Below are 7,500 nucleotides of genomic sequence, written 5' to 3'. Positions count from 1 at the left end.
TCATCATACAGACTCATCATACAGACTCATCATACAGACTCATCATGCAGACTCATCATACAGACTCATCATACAGACTCATCATACAGACTCATCATACAGACTCATCATACAGACTCATCATACAGACTCATCATACAGACTCATCATACAGACTCATCATACAGACTCATCATACAGACTCATCATACAGACTCATCATACAGACTCATCATGCAGACTCATCATACAGACTCATCATACAGACTCATCATACATACTCATCATACAGACTCATCATACAGACTCATCATACAGACTCATCATACAGACTCATCATACAGACTCATCATACAGACTCATCATACAGACTCATCATACAGACTCATCATACAGACACTTCATACAGACTCATCATACAGACTCATCATACAGACTCATCATACAGACTCATCATGCAGACTCTTCATACAGACTCATCATACAGACTCATCATACAGACTCATCATACAGACTCATCATACAGACTCATCATACAGACTCATCACACAGACTCATCATACAGACTCATCATACAGACTCATCATACAGACTCATCATACAGACTCATCATACAGACTCATCATGCAGACTCATCATACAGACTCATCATACAGACTCATCATACAGACTCATCATACAGACTCATCATACAGACTCATCATACAGACTCATCATACAGACTCATCATACAGACTCATCATACAGACTCATCATACAGACTCATCATACGTTAACAACGTCATCAGTGCCAATTTTTCAAAATAATTCAAATTTCCATCACTATATTTAACCTCACACATTTGTCAATGCATAAAAAAAAAATCCAGAAAATATAGGCTCATTTTTTCCAGTGAAAAGAAAGATTCATTTATCTGTTTTTTTTTCAATTTCAACTTGAAGAATTGAGAAGAATGTTTGTGTGTGTGTGTGTGTGTGTGTGTGTGTGTGTGTGTGTGTGTGTGTGTGTGTGTGTGTGTGTGTGTGTGTGTGTTTGTGTGTGTGTGTGTTTGTGTGTGTGTGTGTGTGTGTGTGTGTGTGTGTGTGTGTGTGTGTTTGTGTGTGTGTGTGTTTGTGTGTGTGTGTGTTTGTGTGTGTGTGTTTGTGTGTGTGTGTTTGTGTGTGTGTGTGTTTGTGTGTGTGTGTGTGTGTGTGTGTGTGTGTGTGTGTTTGTGTGTGTGTGTGTTTGTGTGTGTGTGTGTTTGTGTGTGTATGTGTTTGTGTATGTGTGTGTTGTGTGTTGTGTGTGTGTGCGTGTGTGTGTTGTGTGTGTGTATGTGTGTGTGTGTGTGTGTGTGTGTGTTTGTGTGTATGTGTGTGTGTGTGTGTTGTGTGTGTGTGTGTGTGTGTGTGTGTGTGTGTATGTGTGTGTGTGTGTGTGTGTGTGTGTGTGTGTGTGTGTGTGTATGTGTGTGTGTGTGTGTGTGTGTGTGTGTGTGTGTGTGTGTATGTGTGTGTGTGTGTGTGTGTGTTGTGTGTGTGTGTGTGTGTGTGTGTGTGTATGTGTGTGTGTGTGTGTGTGTGTGTGTGTTGTGTGTGTGTGTGTGTGTGTGTGTGTGTGTGTGTGTATGTGTGTGTGTGTGTGTGTGTGTGTGTGTGTGTGTATGTGTGTGTGTTTGTGTGTGTATGTGTGTCTGTGTGTGTGTATGTGTGTGTTTGTGTGTGTGTGTGTGTGTGTGTGTATGTGTGTGTGTGTGTGTGTGTACTCACCTAGTTGAGGTTGCGGGGGTCGAGTCCGAGCTCCTGGCCCCGCCTCTTCACTGATCGCTACTAGGTCACTCTCCCCGAGCCGTGAGCTTTATCATACCTCTGCTTAAAGCTATGTATGGATCCTGCCTCCACTACATCGCTTCCCAAACTATTCCACTTACTGACTACTCTGTGGCTGAAGAAATACTTCCTAACATCCCTGTGATTCATCTGTGTCTTTAGCTTCCAACTGTGTCCCCTTGTTACTGTGTCCAAACTCTGGAACATCCTGTCTTTGTCCACCTTGTCAATTCCCCTCAGTATTTTGTATGTCGTTATCATGTCCCCCCTATCTCTCCTGTCCTCCAGTGTCGTCAGGTTGATTTCCCTTAACCTCTCCTCGTAGGACATACCTCTTAGCTCTGGGACTAGTCTTGTTGCAAACCTTTGCACTTTCTCTAGTTTCTTTACGTGCTTGGCTAGGTGTGGGTTCCAAACTGGTGCCGCATACTCCAATATGGGCCTAACGTATACGGTGTACAGGGTCCTGAACGATTCCTTATTAAGATGTCGGAATGCTGTTCTGAGGTTTGCTAGGCGCCCATATGCTGCAGCAGTTATTTGGTTGATGTGCGCTTCAGGAGATGTGCCTGGTGTTATACTCACCCCAAGATCTTTTTCCTTGAGTGAGGTTTGTAGTCTTTGACCCCCTAGACTGTACTCCGTCTGCGGCCTTCTTTGCCCTTCCCCAATCTTCATGACTTTGCACTTGGTGGGATTGAACTCCAGGAGCCAATTGCTGGACCAGGTCTGCAGCCTGTCCAGATCCCTTTGTAGTTCTGCCTGGTCTTCGATCGAGTGTATTCTTCTCATCAACTTCACGTCATCTGCAAACAGGGACACCTCAGAGTCTATTCCTTCCGTCATGTCGTTCACAAATACCAGAAACAGCACTGGTCCTAGGACTGACCCCTGCGGGACCCCGCTGGTCACAGGTGCCCACTCTGACACCTCGCCATGTACCATGACTCGCTGCTGTCTTCCTGACAAGTATTCCCTGATCCATTGTAGTGCCTTCCCTGTTATCCCTGCTTGGTCCTCCAGCTTTTGCACCAATCTCTTGTGGGGAACTGTGTCAAACGCCTTCTTGCAGTCCAAGAAAATGCAATCCACCCACCCCTCTCTCTCTTGTCTTACTGCTGTCACCATGTCATAGAACTCCAGTAGGTTTGTTACACAGGATTTCCCGTCCCTGAAACCATGCTGGCTGCTGTTGATGAGATCATTCCTTTCTAGGTGTTCCACCACTCTTCTCCTGATAATCTTCTCCATGATTTTGCATACTATACATGTCAGTGACACTGGTCTGTAGTTTAACGCTTCATGTCTGTCTCCTTTTTTAAAGATTGGGACTACATTTGCTGTCTTCCATGCCTCAGGCAATCTCCCTGTTTCGATAGATGTATTGAATATTGTTGTTAGGGGTACACATAGTGCCTCTGCTCCCTCTCTCAATACCCATGGGGAGATGTTATCTGGCCCCATTGCCTTTGAGGTATCTAGCTCACTCAGAAGCCTCTTCACTTCTTCCTCGGTTGTGTGCACTGTGTCCAGCACTTGGTGGTGTGCCCCACCTCTCCGTCTTTCTGGAGTCCCTTCTGTCTCCTCTGTGAACACTTCTTTGAATCTCTTGTTGAGTTCTTCACATACTTCATGGTCATTTCCTGTTGTCTCTCCTCCTTCCTTCCTTAGCCTGTGTGTGTGTGTGTGTGTGTGTGTGTATGTATGTGTATGTATGTATGTGTGTGTATGTATGTGTGTGTGTGTGTATGTGTGTGTATGTGTGTGTGTGTGTGTGTGTGTGTGTGTTTGTGTGTGTGTGTGTGTGTGTGTATGTGTGTGTGTGTGTGTGTGTGTGTGTGTGTGTGTGTGTGTGTGTGTGTGTGTGTGTGTGTGTGTGTGTGTGTGTGTGTGTGTGTGTGTGTGTGTGTGTGTGTGTGTGTGTTTGTGTGGTTACTACAAGAATTAGCTGTTGAAGCCTGGAAGCTGAGGCAGTAATGTCTTGTCTTAGCGTCCTGGAATGCACCAACATTATGCTGACATCGACGGTGTATATTGTTGTGAGGTTCACTTTGTTGTGGTATATGTAAATGTGTTCTCCATGCTGGATAATACCTCATACAATACCTCTCTTATTACTTTATACACAGCTGTTATCTGGATCTTGTTTCTTACTCCACTCTTATTATAGTCAGTACACCAATATTGTTATTATAGTGTTATCATGGTTAATACACCAGTGTTATCATGGTTAATACACCAGTGTTGTTATCATGGTTAATACACCAATGTTGTTATCATTGTTAATACACCAGTGTTGTTATCATGGTTAATACACCAGTGTTATCATGGTTAATACACCAGTGTTGTTATCATGGTTAATACACCAGTGTTGTTATCATTGTTAATACACCAGTGTTGTTATCATGGTTAATACACCTGTGTTGTTATCATTGTTAATACACCAGTGTTATCATGGTTAATACACCAATGTTGTTATCATTGCTAATACTCCAGTGTTGTTATCATGGTTAATATACCACTGTTGTTATCATGGTTAATACACCAGTGTTGTTATCATTGTTAATACACCAGTGTTGTTATCATTGTTAATACACCAGTGTTGTTATCATGGTTAATACACCAGTGTTGTTATCATGGTTAATACACCAGTGTTGTTATCATTGTTAATACACCAGTGTTGTTATCATTGTTAATACACCAGTGTTGGTATCATGGTTAATACACCAGTGTTGTTATCATTGCTAATACTCCAGTGTTGTTATCATGGTTAATATACCACTGTTGTTATCATGGTTAATACACCAGTGTTGTTATCATGGTTAATACACCAGTGTTGTTATCATTGTTAATACACCAGTGTTGTTATCATTGTTAATACACCAGTGTTGTTATCATGGTTAATATACCAGTGTTGTTATCATGGTTAATACACCAGTGTTGTTATCATGGTTAATACACCAGTGTTGTTATCATGGTTAATACACCAGTGTTATCATTGTTAATACACCAGAGTTGTTATCATGGTTAATACACCAGTGTTGTTATCATGGTTAATACACCAGTGTTGTTATCATTGTTAATACACCAGTGTTGTTATCATGGTTAATACACCAGTGTTGTTATCATTGTTAATACACCAGTGTTATCATTGTTAATACACCAGTGTTGTTATCATGTTTAATACACCAGTGTTGTTATCATGGTTAATACACCAGTGTTGTTATCATGGTTAATACACCAGTGTTGTTATCATTGTTAATACACCAATGTTGTTATCATGGTTAATACACCAGTGTTATCATTGTTAATACACCAGTGTTGTTATCATGGTTAATACACCAGTGTTGTTATCATGGTTAATACACCAGTGTTGTTATCATTGTTAATACACCAGTGTTGTTATCATGGTTAATACACCAGTGTTGTTATCATTGTTAATACACCAGTGTTATCATTGTTAATACACCAGTGTTGTTATGGTTAATACACCAGTGTTGCTATCATGGTTAATACACCAGTGTTATCATTGTTAATACACCAGTGTTGTTATCATGGTTAATACACCAGTGTTATCATTGTTAATACACCAGTGTTGTTATCATGGTTAATACACCAGTGTTGTTATCATGGTTAATACACCAGTGTTGTTATCATTGTTAATACACCAGTGTTGTTATCATGGTAATACACCAGTGTTGTTATCATGGTTAATACACCAGTGTTGTTATCATGGTTAATACACCAGTGTTGTTATCATTGTTAATACACCAGTGTTGTTATCATGGTTAATACACTAGTGTTGTTATCATTGTTAATACACCAGTGTTGTTATCATTGTTAATACACCAGTGTTGGTATCATGGTTAATACACCAGTGTTGTTATCATTGCTAATACTCCAGTGTTGTTATCATGGTTAATATACCACTGTTGTTATCATGGTTAATACACCAGTGTTGTTATCATGGTTAATACACCAGTGTTGTTATCATTGTTAATACACAAGTGTTGTTATCATTGTTAATACACCAGTGTTGTTATCATGGTTAATATACCACTGTTGTTATCATGGTTAATACACCAGTGTTGTTATCATGGTTAATACACCAGTGTTGTTATCATGGTTAATACACCAGTGTTATCATTGTTAATACACCAGAGTTGTTATCATGGTTAATACACCAGTGTTGTTATCATGGTTAATACACCAGTGTTGTTATCATTGTTAATACACCAGTGTTGTTATCATGGTTAATACACCAGTGTTGTTATCATTGTTAATACACCAGTGTTATCATTGTTAATACACCAGTGTTGTTATCATGTTTAATACACCAGTGTTGTTATCATGGTTAATACACCAGTGTTGTTATCATGGTTAATACACCAGTGTTGTTATCATTGTTAATACACCAGTGTTGTTATCATGGTTAATACACCAGTGTTATCATTGTTAATACACCAGTGTTGTTATCATGGTTAATACACCAGTGTTGTTATCATGGTTAATACACCAGTGTTGTTATCATTGTTAATACACCAGTGTTGTTATCATGGTTAATACACCAGTGTTGTTATCATTGTTAATACACCAGTGTTATCATTGTTAATACACCAGTGTTGTTATGGTTAATACACCAGTGTTGCTGTCATGGTTAATACACCAGTGTTATCATTGTTAATACACCAGTGTTGTTATCATGGTTAATACACCAGTGTTATCATTGTTAATACACCAGTGTTGTTATCATGGTTAATACACCAGTGTTGTTATCATTTTTAATACACCAGTGTTGTTATCATTGTTAATACACCAGTGTTGTTATCATGGTAATACACCAGTGTTGTTATCATGGTTAATACACCAGTGTTGTTATCATGGTTAATACACCAGTGTTGTTATCATTGTTAATACACCAGTGTTGTTATCATGGTTAATACACTAGTGTTGTTATCATTGTTAATACACCAGTGTTGTTATCATTGTTAATACACCAGTGTTGTTATCATGGTTAATACACCAGTGTTGTTATCATTGTTAATACACCAGTGTTGTTATCATGGTTAATACACCAGTGTTGTTATCATGGTTAATACTCCAGTGTTGTTATCATTGTTAATACACCAGTGTTGTTATCATGGTTAATACACCAGTGTTGTTATCATTGTTAATACACCAGTGTTATCATTGTTAATACACCAGTGTTGTTATCATGGTTAATGCACCAGTGTTGTTATCATGGTTAATACTCCAGTGTTGTTATCATTGTTAATACACCAGTGTTGTTATCATGGTTAATACACCAGTGTTGTTATCATGGTTAATACTCCAGTGTTGTTATCATTGTTAATACACCAGTGTTGTTATCATTGTTAATACACCAGTGTTATCATTGTTAATACACCAGTGTTGTTATGGTTAATACACCAGTGTTTTTATCATTGTTAATACACCAGTTTTGTTATCATTGTTAATACACCAGTTTTATCATGGTTAATACACCAGTGTTGTTATCATGGTTAATACACCACTGTTGTTATCATGGTTAATACTCCAGTGTTGTTATAATGGTTAATGCTCCAGTGTTATCATTGTTAATACACTAGCGTCATTATCATAGTTAATGCACCAGTGTTGTCATCATGGTTAATACACCAGTGTTGTTATCATTGTTAATACACCAGTGTTGTTATCATGGTTAATACACTA

General features: G+C 39.0%; 1 protein-coding gene across 1 annotated transcript in view; it reads left to right on the top strand.

Moving 5' to 3' along the window:
• The window catches only part of LOC138851487 (arrestin domain-containing protein 2-like), a 108,861-nt gene that overhangs the window by 68,079 nt on the left and 33,282 nt on the right, over window positions 1–7,500 (top strand). The window lies entirely within an intron of this gene.

This window comes from Cherax quadricarinatus, unplaced genomic scaffold (assembly GCF_038502225.1).
Source record: "Cherax quadricarinatus isolate ZL_2023a unplaced genomic scaffold, ASM3850222v1 Contig772, whole genome shotgun sequence".
NCBI lineage: Eukaryota > Metazoa > Arthropoda > Malacostraca > Decapoda > Parastacidae > Cherax > Cherax quadricarinatus.
The sequence above is the reverse complement of the archived record's forward strand: the minus strand, read 5'-3'. Positions and strand labels throughout refer to the sequence as shown.